Source organism: Mandrillus leucophaeus, unplaced genomic scaffold, assembly GCF_000951045.1.
Source record: "Mandrillus leucophaeus isolate KB7577 unplaced genomic scaffold, Mleu.le_1.0 Scaffold100, whole genome shotgun sequence".
NCBI lineage: Eukaryota > Metazoa > Chordata > Mammalia > Primates > Cercopithecidae > Mandrillus > Mandrillus leucophaeus.
The window spans coordinates 3,805,733-3,819,301 of NW_012098099.1; positions in this window are offsets into that span (position 1 = coordinate 3,805,733).

Here is a 13,569-nt window from a genome sequence, read left to right on the forward strand (position 1 = left end):
GTTGCAGTGAGCCAAGATCATGCAACTACACTCCAGACTGGGTGACAAAGTGATACTCCAGCTCAAAAAAAGAAAAAGAAAACAAAAGAATCAGAAGATCTTTGGACTTCACAACTGAAGTGCTAAACCTAGAAGCAACGGAGCAAAACCTTCAAAAGTCTAAATAAAAGCTATTGCTAGCCTCGAATTCTGTGACTCACCAAATTATCTGCTAAGTGTGATAGTCACCTGATAACATTTTCAGACACATTAGCTCTCAATAAATGTGCTTTCTAGCATCTGTCTCAGATGGTCCAACAAAACAAGGACTTAAGCTAAGGGAGAGGAAGACACCAGGTGCAGGAGGCATGGGAAGGAGGAGGGTAGGGAGGCAGGAAGCTGCTGGTCTTACAATAAACTTGGTAGACATATCAGCTCCTGAAAATTTGATTAAGATAAAGATAGAAACACATACATAGTGCAAAAATGTAACAATAAATGAATGAGAAAATGCAATGAAGAAAAACAACCTACAGTAAACTTAGTACTCTCAAATGTATTCTGTCTAGTCTTGAGTAATTCCGAAAGCTGGACCACAAATTTCGCTCTATTCTTCTGAGATGCTGTGACAATAAAGAGACACAATCGGTTACAAGATTTATAGTGTCCACAGGACAAAAACACCACAGCTGTTCAACAGAATGCAGCTTTTCCTAATACCTGAGATAAATTTTTCCCGTGGGCCCTCGTAAAGGGAACGCTGCATAATGTTGTAGTCTGTGTCCTTCAGACCATCCCAATGATATATACAACAGTACGTTTTACATTGCTCTTTCTTATCGTGTCCATCAAAATCAGCAGATTGCAAAAAACAGAAGCACAATTTAATATAAATCCCAGAGCCAAAAGTGCATGTGCCAAGCATAACATTTAGAAATGCACATCCTTCAGCAGTCCTCAGTGAATATTGCTTCTCACAGTCCAGGCTGTCTCCCCTAGTGTCTCCATATTTGTCCCAGGTTAAGGGGCCTCTCTAATATTGGGGTTCAGAAGCATGATGCATCTGCAGCAAACTAAAGGGTCTAAGATTATTCCCTGCTTTTAGGCTAACGAGTTGGTCTTCCAGTTTCATGGATGCATCACAAGACACAAGGCTCCTGGGTTAGAGACAAAGGACTATATTATGCATAGCAATAAGAGTAGTCAGAGTATCAGCATTTGCACTGGTTCACCAACCCCAATTCCCATAGGGCAATGTAAAGAGGTCCAGATGATATCTGCACATCCTCTGAGTTGCATTACAGGAGAAAAAGTCTGTGCTTAAGGAACCAGGATCTTTCATAATGAGCAGTATGGCTGCCTTTTACCTGTAAAAAAAATAAAAATAAATAAAAATAAAAATTCTATCTTCCAAGGTTGTAAGCAAATCTGCTCTTTGTTCTAGAGGTAAATATTTTCTGTATCTTCCAAGGCTCTCTTAGTATATAAATATCCTTGAAAAGATAGCCCAGAACAAAAGTAGTCCGTGACTCTCCTTACAAGATATGTACAAGCCATGCAGAAATGCAAAGAAATCATGGAAAACTCCCTCCCGACAGTGGGTGGATAGAGGGAATGACAAAACACAAATTTCAAGAGAAAATCTCAAGAGAGGATTTGGAGTCTCAAAGAGAAAATGTATCCCTTGGCCAGGCAAGGTGGCTCACACCTGTAATTCCAGCACTTTGGGAGGCCGAGGTCAGGAGTTCACTTGAGGTCAGGAGTTCGAAACCAGCCTGGCCAACATGATGAAATCCTGTCTCTACTAAAAATATGAAAATTAGCCAGGTGTGGTAGTGGGCACCTGTAATCCCAGCTACTCAGGAGGCTGAGGCAGGAGAATTGCTTGGACCCAGAAGGTAGAGGTTGCAGTGGGCTGAGATCGCACCACTGCATTCCAGCCTGGGTGGCAGAGTGAGACTCCGTCTCGGAAAAAATAAATAAATAAAAGAGAGAGAGAGAGAAAAAAAAGTATCCCAAGCCATGTTCAACAAAGCATGAAGTTCAGATCAAAACAACACTTGCCACTGGTATAAAAGGATGGAGCAGAAAGGGTGTTCTGTAAGGAATAGAGCCGAGGATGGCCAGGTGTATCTTAGGAATCATGTTTCAGTGGCCACTTAGAGAAGCCCCAAGAAATCTACACAAATCATCACAGAGAGTAAACCTCACCATTTACACTGGTCTCAGGGTCTGATTTAAAACAGGTGAAACAATACAACTTGTACTGCCATTCTGAGTATGTAGAAGACTTTGCAGTATCGGGGAACCCGTCTGCAGTATTTCAGCGTAGATTCTTTCTATTTTCCGTAAGTGTCAGCCGGCTGAGAAATAAAGAGAAAAAGTACAAAGAGAGGAATTTTACAGCTTGGCCACCAGGGGTGACATCACATATCGGTAGGAATGTGATGCCCACTTGAGCCTTAAAACTAGCAAGTTTTTATTAAGGATTTCAAGAGGGGAGGGGGTGTGTGAACAGGGAATGGATCACATGCTTCAAGGGGCAAAAAGCAGAACAAAGATCACATGCTTCTGAGGAAACAGGACAAGGGCAAAATCAGAACTCCTGATAAGGGTCTATGTTCAGAGGTGCACGCATTGTCTTGATAAACATCTTAACAAAAAACAGGGTTCAAGAGCAGAGAACCGGTTTGACCAAAAACTTACCAGGATGGAGTTTCCCAATCCTAGTAAGCCTGAGGGTACTGTAGGAGACCAGGGCGTATCTCAGTCCTTATCTCAACTGAATAGGACAGACATTCCCAGAGCGTCTGTTTATAGACCTCCCCCCAGGAATGAATTCCTTTCCCAAAGTATTAATATCAATATTCTTTGCTAGGAAACGAATTTAGCAATAGCTTCCCTACGTGCACATCCATTTATAGGCTCTCTGCAAGAAGAAAAATATGGCTCTTTTTGCCTGACCCCACAGGCAGTCAGACCTTGTGGTTGTCTTCCCTTGTTCCCTAAAATTTGCTGTTATTCTGTTATTTTTCAAGATGCACTGATTTCATATTGTTCAAACACACATGTTTACAGTCAATTTGTACAGTTAACACCATTATCATAGTGGTCTTGAGATGATGTACATCCTCAGCTTACGAAGGTAACAGGATTAAGAGATTGAATAAGACAGGCATAAGAAATTATAAAAGTATTATTTGGGAACTGATAAATGTCCACGAAATTTTCACAATTTATGTTCCTCTGCCACAGCTCCAGCCAGTCCCTCCACGACTTTAGGAGCTAGCTGGGCGTGGTGGCTCACACATGTAATCCCAGCACTTTGGGAGGCCAAAGTGGGTGGATGACCTGAGGTCAGGAGTTTGAGACCAGCCTGGCCAACATGGTGAAACCCCATCTCTACTAAAAATAAAAAATTAGCCAGGTGTGGTGATGCATGCCTGTAATCCCAGCTACTTGGGAGACTGAGGCAAGAGGGTTGCTTGAACCTGGGAGGTGTAGGTTGCACTGAGCTGAGATCACGCCACTGTACTCCAGCTTGGGCGACAGAGCGAGACTCCCTCTCAAAAAAAAAAAAAAAAAGATTTATAGGAGCACTGTGACCTGACCAAGGACAAAGGAGTTTTGCAACCTCCTTCTTCTGATGCCCAGATACCCATGGTCACCAGTCACCTCATTGTTCCCCCATCCCAAATATAAAAAGAAGCTTGAGATTCATGCCTTTTAAGATGATTCTTTAGAACGCTGGTCTGCCACCTTCTCTGGTTGCTAGCTCTCCGAAGTAAAGTTGCTTTCCTTTCTCCAACTCCTTGTCTCTTCACTTATTGGCTGTCGTTCAGTGAGTAGAATGAGTTTGGACTCGGTACATTTTCAGTCTGAAGTCTCACATTTTGCTAAACTTCATATACTACACCCAAACCTCTGAACCTTGTGAAGTACATGTTATTTTTTTAATACTTCAATCATATAAACTGTTAACTTTTGGAAGAAGGCAAATTAAATCCATTTTATACAGCCTTTTTATGGAAGTAAAAGTTGTTTTAACTTCTCAAGGAAGTTTTGAAATTAATAAAAAGATGTTATAATTGAGAGTAGGCAATTCTAAAATTATAGTATTACTGTTATTTTCTCTGTGACAAAACTTCAACAAATGCCACAAAGCGTTGTTCTTTGCCAAGGGAATTTCTAGGCATTTTCATATTCCCAGCAACCTGTTCAGAGTGCAAGAGCAGAAAGCTTGGTCTTGGGAAGACAACTAGCCTGAAGAGATTTATTTCTGCCTGTCTCCAGATCTCCTTGGGCAGTTAATTCCACAATAAATAATCACTGCCATTTACTGGGAATTTACTCTTTGCCTTCATATTGGTCTGAAGAGTTAACATTCATAGTCTTATTTAATGCTCCCAACAGATCTATGTGGTAGGTGATAAAATATTCAATTTGTAGCTAAAGAATGCACAGCTTGTAAAGGAGATGAGCATAACTGCAACCACATACAACCAAATACTAATATCCCTAACATATAAGTCAAACAAGAAGGACAATTGAAAAACGGACAAAGGACACTAACCTGAAATTCACAAATAAAGCCAATCCAAAGGCCCAAAAACACATGTGAAAGATACTCAACCTTACTAGTAATCTACCAAATATTGCCTAGGCAGTTAAAAAAAATGCACAGCTTTTGGAGCACTTCTTGATAGAATTGATTAAAGAGAACAATTTATAGCTACAGCCAGGGATGCCTGTAATCCCAACACTTTGGGAGGCTGAGGTGGGCAGATTGCTCAGGAGTTCAAGACCAGCCTGGGTAACATGGCGAAAACCTGTCTGCACCAAACAATGCAAAAATTAGCTGGGTGTGGTGGTGTGCACCTGTAGCCCCAGCTGCTCAGGAGGCTGAGATGGTAGGATTGCCTGAGCCCAGGAGGCAGAGGTTGCAGTGAGCCGAGATCGCACCACTGCACTCTAGCCTGGGCAACAGAGACCCTGTTTCATTTAAAAAAAAAAAAAAGAAAGAAAGAAAGAAAGAAAGAAAAGAAAAGAAAAGAAAAGAAAACAATTTACTCCATAACAGAAAGGGTCATTTAAAGTGACATAAGTAAATCCCACAAGATGTGCTTGAGAACCCATGAAATTACAAACTGTTAAACTTCAATCAACAAGTCCGAGACGGAGTAGAAAAACTTCTCCCAATTCCCCCTGCTAAGTACAGCTAAAATCATGGGCATTATATATAAAACAAACATCAGAAGACTGAAAGGTGGAAAGAAAAAGGAAAGCCCTCTAGAAACCTTGAGACCCAAGGAACCTATACTCAAGCCTATATGCTGCATATGTAGCATCCTATAGGTGATTTCTCTGGGTGTTCTTATTGCATGCTTTATCTTGAATTGGATGCTGGCAAAGTTGACAACCCAGTGGCAGCAGACAAAGAAAAGCCCCCAAGGGAAGCCTGCACTCTCTAGCCAAAGGAGCAGAAAAGAAGCAGCCCAGCAAGACAGAAAACTTTGCAACAGTAATCACCATAGTCCAGTCAAACACCACAGAAAAATACACATTCCTACCCCCACTCATGTCAGCAAAGGCCAGGTGGGGTACCTAGACTTCTACCCTTGACAGCAGGGATCAAGAGCCCGTACTGAGTCACTAGAGGTCACTTGGGATCCTGACTTTCAACCCTACCCAGTGGTGATGAGCTCCCCTCACCTACCAGTGTCAGAGGAGCTCAATGGGAAGTCGGATGTCTCACTGCCGTCCACTCCTTCTCCTCCTTGTTGGCAGTGAACATTACTTGAGGAACACTGGCAAGATGCCTCTCTCCCAGCCTGGGTGCTACCAACAGAGGCCTAGTGGGAGCATGGACTCCCATTCCCACCCACCTGACACTAACAAGGAGCCCCGCCTCCTCAAGGGCCAATGGCATCTGGACTTTCACCCTGCACCAGACAGAAATAAGGCAAGACCCCCTCCCTCCCACCAGCATAATGTTAGAGGAGACCTACTAAATCACAAGGTTAGATAAAATACAGAGTTTCATAGCATAATACCCTCAATGTCCATTGCACAATATTTAAATCACTTATACAAGACCACGAAAATCTCAACTTGAAGAAGAAAAATCAATTGATGGGTGCCAAATCACACGAATGTTGAAACTATCTGAGAAGGATTTTAAAGCAGACATCCCAAAAATGCTTCAGTGAGCAACTGTTAAACAAACATGCTTGAAATAAATGAAAAAATGGGAAGTCTCAGCAAAGAAGTAGAAGATACAAAGAAGAATCAAGTGGAAATGTCAAACTGAAAAATACAATAATCAGAATTTAAAACTCTATGGATGTTTTTACTTCAGCGGAATGAAGAGAACAGAAAAAAGTATTAGTAAACTGGAAGATAGGACAAAAAAAGTATCCAACCTGAACAATAGGGAGAAAATAGGCTGGAAAACACAAAAAACACAAAAACAAATAGCCAAGCATGGTGAAGCACACTGGAAGGCCCAGCTACTTGGGAGCCTGAGACAGGAGGATCCTTGAGCCTAGGAGGTCAAGGCTGCAGCAAGTCATGATTGTACCACTGCACTCAAACCTGGGTAACAGAGGGAGACCCTGTCTCAAAAACAAAAACAAAAGCAAGTTTTAAAAAATTATTTGAAAATAGAAGGTACAGTGTTTTTTCTGGGTTTTGTTTTGTTTTGTTTTTGATTTTTGGTGTGTGTTTGTTTGTTTGTTTGTTTATTGAGAAAGAGTCTTGCTCTGTTGCCCAGGCTGGAGTGCGGTGGCGTGTTCTCAGCTCACTGCAACCTCCGCCTTCCAGGTTCAAGCAATTCTCCTGCCTCAGCCTCCTGAGTAGCTGGGATTACAGGCACGTGCCACCATGCCCAGCTAATTTTTCTATTTTTGGTAGAAACAGCATTTCACCATGTTGGGCAGGCTGGTCTCGATCTCCCGACCTTGTGATCCACCTGCCTCAGCCTCCCAAAGTGCTGGGATTACAGGCGTGAGCCACAGTGCCCAGCCGAATGTACAGTTTTACATTTAAAAGTCTGAAGTATGAATGAGTGTCTAGAGGTAGATCAATTACCAAATCTCTTTAAGAGGTAGAAATATGGCCAGGTATGATGGCTCAGGCCTACAATTCTAGCACTTTGGGAGGTTGAGGGGGAGGATTGCTTGAGACCAGGAGTTTGAGGCCAGTCTAGGCAACATAGCAAGACCTCCATCTCTATAAAAAAATAAAAAATAAACATTAGCTGGGTGCAGTGGAGTGTACCTGCAGTCTCAGCAACTTGGGAAGTTGAGTGGGGAGGATCCCATGAGCCCAGGAAGGCTGCAATGAGCTATGATAGTGCCACTGCACTCTCAAAAAATTTTTTTTAAAGAAATGAAGTAGAAATATTATATGAGCCAAGAAACACAGAAAGAATTAAACATTATAATACAATTGGTAGGAAGCTTCTAAAATGCCCCCCAGTGATTCCCTCCAATTGAGCATGATTTAATCTAGTGATCTGATTCTAGTAAATAGAATATAGCAAAAGTGATGGGGTGTCACTTCCAAGAATAGGTTGCAAAACATGACTTCCATTCTGCTTGTACTCCCTCGACTCTTTTCGCTGGCCCACTCTATTGAAGCTACCACATGCCCTATGGGGAGGCCCCTATGGTAAGGAACTGAGGGCATCCTCCAACCAAGACCCAGCAAGGAACTGAGGTCCTCGTTCTAACATGGTGTGAGGAATTGAATCCTTCCACAACCAGACAAGTAGCTGGAAGCAGACCCTTCCCTAGCCGAGCTTTGAGATGGGCTTATAGTCCCAGGACTGACACCTGATTGTGGCCCTGTGACAGACTCTGAACCAGAGTGGAGTCCAGATTCCTGACCCATAGTGACTGTGACATGCAATGTGTTGTTGTCATTTTAGGCCACTCAGTTTTAGGGTAATTTGTTACCCAGGAATAGATAATGAATACACAAACTATCTGCAAAACATGTACCCGGTTAGGTTGTTTTAGAGGCAAGTCTTTAACATCTTCAAGAAGCAGGCTGGGTGCAGTGGCTCACGCCTGTAATCCCAACACTTTGGAAGGCTGAGGCGGGTGGATCACTAGGTCAGGAGTTTGAGACCAGCCTGGCCAACATGGTGAAACCCCGTCTCTACTAAAAAATGCAAAAATTAGCCAGGCGTGGTGGTGCATGCCTGAATTCCCAGCTACTTGGGAGGCTGAGGCAGGAGAATCACTTAAACCCAGAAGGCAGAGGTTACAGCAAGCCAAGATCGAGCCACTGCACTCCAGCCTGGGTGACAGAGCAAGACTCTGTCTCAAAAAAAAAAAAAAAAAAAAAATTGTCTAAAATCTAAATTTTTCCAGAGCACAGACACAAACCGGCATCAATTTATGAAGTAATGTGGTTCATACTTTTCCTTTTAGGGGAAATGTTATATTTTTGTATCTGGATTATAAATTTGGAAGCTGGCCATAGAAAAAGAGGGATATAAGGAAATTTCCTTTATATAACAAACAATAAAGATCTATGTCAAGTGAACAATTAGCATTATATTTAACAGTGAATACTAGAATATTCTTACTAAATCAGAAATGCCTGCTATCACCACTATTATATTGTTCTGGGAGAACAAAACTAGAAAGTGTGATACAAATGTTGGAAAGGTGCAGACATTATTATTATTTGAAGTTGGTATCTCTGAACACCAAAAAGAACCATGAAAAATTATTATAACTAATAAAGTAGTTCAGTAAGGTGAGTAGTGCTTATAGGTAGCAAAACTTCCAAAACAAAACTGGAGGAAAGAAAGTACTGGAGAAAATACAGTCGATATAAATTTGGCAAGTAAATAAATACAGATACGGTTAAAGCCATGAGAAACTTGAGTTCTCTAAGGAAGGAGAGAACGGCGAGCTAAACATGAGCATGAGAAAGCGAACACCTCGCTGCCTGCAGGAAGGGCAGCATCGCTACTCAATACTCCCTCCAGCTGTGGCTCCAGTGGTCCTCCTTCTCAAGGACGTCCTGACAATGAAACGAGCATGAAAGCTCAATGCTTGGGAGGTGTTGCCATGTACTCTGGACACTCCTGATTTGCCCTTTTGTAAACACCTTCACGTTGCACCCCATGACCATGTAACCCAGGGCAGGTCTGCATGCTCATCACTTGCAGAGTCTAATGCAGAGTGAGGTCTGGTGGAAAGAAAATGATTTTATTAACCAAAATTAGTAAAGGAGAAGTGGCCATATTCCCATCCAAAGCAGCCACTTTGATTTTTTGGAGGGAAGGCAGGAGTTTAAAAAAGGAAACCTTGATAAGGAAGGCATGCAAGGATTGTGCTGAGAACAATGTCTGCCTCTGGTGGTTATCTTGGGTTCCAGTCTGCTTGGATCTTGGGCTGGTGTCATCTCAACAATGACTAGGTTGTTAATTAGCCATCTTGAAGTAATCTCTGGAATTTTGCAGCTGAGTCTCCAGCCTGTGTCTGTCTCAAGATGAGCCTCTGGAACTTCTAAGAAGGCACACAGTTAGACACTAGCAGAACGTTGGATAAACGTGAAGGGAGTATATATGGTGAGAAAGGGAGGGACATGGAGTCTGTTTTAAGGCTTAGGGAAAATGTTCCTGCAGTATGCTTCCAGGGTATATCTTGAAACCCAAAAGAAAAAGAAAAAATGTTTTAAAATGTATTTTGAAGTTAAGCTGCCCAGTTACAATCAAATGTCCTAGATCTGGGCAGCCACAAGCCCGTGAGCGCCGAAGACTTGCTAAAGGGCGCATGCGCATGAAGCCACTTTGCCATCCTCCTGTTTAATAAGACAAATTGCCTGAGGTGTTCTTTTTTCCCTCCCCACTGCCTTCCCAATGTCATCCCTCTACTCCCACTTTACACAGGAAAGGCGTGCTTTCTGCCTAACTCTCTACAGTCGCTTTCCTGGGATGTAAAACCCTCCCAATACTAAAAGAAAAGGGACAGTTCAAATACTGGTTTTCCTGGACCCTAAAGGCAGAATAACAAATCCTTTTGCAAGTTAGGTGGTTTTCATATCTTTGCTTTCAACAAAATTGAAGGATTTAGAAGCAGTGGTAAGGCCTGCTGATAGTCCCCTGAATGCACCATATTTTGCCTTTGTGTAGTAGAACCCTGGTGAATTTCAACAGGGGTTGTGGTCACTCAACTAAAGACTACATTTTCTTGGTCTTAATCTCAAAATGACTGAGAATGAGCTCTGCACTTTCCCCTTTCCTGATAGATGGACCATGGATGTAATACAGATGAGCTTTCTTTGGCCATGAGGACAAGGGCCACATGCCAGGCTATGTCCGGGACAATGACCTCGGACCCTGGACACCCTCAAGGCTCAAAACCATCTTTCTGCCCAGAATCAGTCCCCTCTCTTTGGACTGTCCTATGAGAAAGAAACTTCTGTCTTGTTTTACCTCTTCTATTTTTTTTATGATTTTTTTTTATAGTAGCATAGTCTGTACCCTGCTTACTACATCAGCTAAAAATAATTAAGTTTATCATTAAAAATAATTTTAAGGGGAACTTGGGGTCAAGGGGAAAGTTCTCTTTGGCCCTCTGAAGGCTCACTGAAAAATCAACTCACAAAGTTAGATTCGTTGGAGAAAAGGCGTACAAATTTACTTAATGTGTATACACAGGGGCATTCAGAATGAAGACACAAAAATACCAGAGAAATTGGCCATTTTTATGCTTAGGTTCAACAAAGCATTGACCGCTGTGTAGAAGCTGGACAAAAAGGGTAGATCTAATGCGAATAGACTGTGCAGGGAAAGCTAGCAAGGCTTGTCTAGATTCTTCTTGGCATCTCTGAGCCGCGTTCCTTCCTTCTGGGTGTGGAGCAGGACCCGGTCTGGAATAAGGGTCTCATGACCTACACTCAAACAAGGTAGGTCAGATCATTTCTTTACGGCCAGTTTTATACAGAAAGGCAAAGGGAAAGTTAGAGAAATATGTTTAGGTTTTGTGGCTGGCTTTGGAGAAAAGAGGTTGTTGTTTCCATGACTCACCATGGGGAAGAGGGGCTCTAGTTTCCATGGCTATCCCTGGCGGAGAATGGGACTGAGAGACAGGAGGGTGGGAGAAGATCAGAGAAAAACTCTTGCTTCTGAGACCTTCTTTTTGGAGTATTGTTTTCTGAGTCCCAACAATATCCTTCCCTGAATGTTTTCCCACCAAACTATTGTCCCAGTTAGGCCTTTCTCTTCACAATCCAATATCCTGAAGTCTCTATTTGGTCTTCCATTCACTCAATTTTTCATTTTGATTTTATTTTTGAGGTGTTCGCAAGCCCACATACATGAGTGATATATGAAAATACTCTCATTGTAAACATATCAAATACTCTAAAAACAGAGTCAAAGGTCAAAGCATTCCTCCACCCCACACTGCTCCCAACCTTTTCCCCATGTACTTCATGTGGTTTCTTTCACACTTTTATCTATTTATGTGCATCTATGTTACATACATGGCTCCATGTTGTGTGGTATATCCCATTCCCCCATAAGTTGCTCTGGAAAATTTTCCAAGTCAATATATAGATATACACTTGCTTCATTCTTTTTGACCACTACATGGTGTCTTGTAGGAAAAATGTACCAGAATTTCCTGCTAATGGGCTTGCAGATTATTCATTTTTTCACTATTGGTTTCTATTTTTTTCCCTTTAAAAACTGTCTCTAGCCAGGCATGGGGGCGGGCACCTGTAATCCCAGCTACTCTGGAGGCTGAGGTAGAATTGCTTGAACCAGGGAGGCAGAGGTTGCAGTGAGCTGAGATCACACCACTGCACTCCAGCCTGTGTGACAGAGACTCTGTCTCAATAGATAGATAGATGATAAACAGATAGAAGATGGATAGATAAAAATAGTATTGTAATGATCATCCTTTTATATATATATCTGCTCACATGCAAGCTTGTCTGAGAAGTGGGGAGTTAGCACAGCTGGCCTTTGATTTCAGTAAAGGAAATTCCTGGTAAACATCCTAAGAACTGAATCTCCTAGTAAATAGACAAATGGTATTTGCTGAGAGAACTCTTTATCTGTGAAATGTGCTTAGTAGGATATGGCTGGTTAAGGGTTGCTTACAGCAAATAAACTTAGAATTTATGGATTTCTGAGACAAGATTCCTAAGAGAGTCACCAAAACTATACCACCTAGGGTATAAAATGCAATGTTTCCATACCTAAGGCCTCCCTGCTGAGTGAGAGGACCACAAACCTCCCTTGAGGTCTCATCTGTTACCCTGGGCCACACAGCAGGTGTCTCCTGTGGGAACGAGAGCCTGGGAGGCATGCAGGATGACGCAGGCCTCTCCTTGCTTTGCCAGGACTTTTTGATTCCTTGTGTCCTTGAAACTATGAGGAAAGCTTGATGAGTAAGATCTCTGATGCATGGAAGTCAGATTTGACAATCTGATCCTGTGTGTTAGTAGATTCCTGGAAGTTACCAAGTTGCCGTCCAAGCAGTCTGTTTCAGTTTCTATTCCCACCAAGAGCGTAAGTTTCTCAGTAATGTTGGTTATAGTTTCACCACCTGTGGGCCAACAACCCATTGCCATTTAAATCTGTATTTTTATTAGTATTATTGTTACATGTTTGCCGGCCCTTTGAATTTGTGTATGCAATTCCTGCTAATACTATTTGCCCCTCTTCTTTAGGTTAAATTTTCTTTTTCTTATTTATTTGAGAAACATCAGAGTGTATGTGGATTCTGGAGTAGACTGAGTGCAAATCCTGGTCTGCCACTTGCTCAACGTGGGGCCTCAGAAAAGTGACCAAAACTTTAGCTTCAGTGCTTATTTGATAAGGTCTTATGAAGATGATCTGAGATACTGCATGTAAAACACCAAGAATAACGCCTGGCACATAGCAAATGCTCACAGACAGCCAGTCATAGGAGCTCTTTTGTTTTTCTTTTACCTAATTCCCAATGCGATAACAATGAACCACTTATTGGTTCTTTTTATTTTTTTAATTTTGGGTTTTTTTTTTTTTCAGAGACAGGGTTTCGTTCTGTTGCCCAGACTGAAGTGCAGTGGTGTGATCACAGCTCACTTGTAGTCTTCACCTCCTGGGCTCTAGCAATCCTCTCACTTCAGCCTCACAAGTAGCTGAGACTAGTCATGTGCCAACATGTTCGGCTAATTTTTTCATTTTTTTTGTAGAGACAAGGTCTTGCTATGTTGCCCAGGCTGGTCTTGAACTCCTGGCCTCAAGTGATTCTCCCACCTCAGCCTCCCAAAGTGCTGCGATTACAGGCATGAGCCACCACAGTTGCATAGGAGCTCTTTATGTTTTTGCATATCAATGCCTTATTAAATATGTTGTAAATATTCTCCCTTTGTCGCTTAGTGTTTTAACTTTAGGTATTTATCAGATTTTTTTAATGCAATCAATTCTTTCATTCTTTTTCTATACAGATACTCTTATAACCTGATTTTTTTATCCGAACCATTTTGTTCAACTGACTGCTCCAAATTTCAATTCACATTGTCTTTATTCTGCTTTATGACTCTGTGGTTAGAATCTTTTTTTTTTTTTTTTTT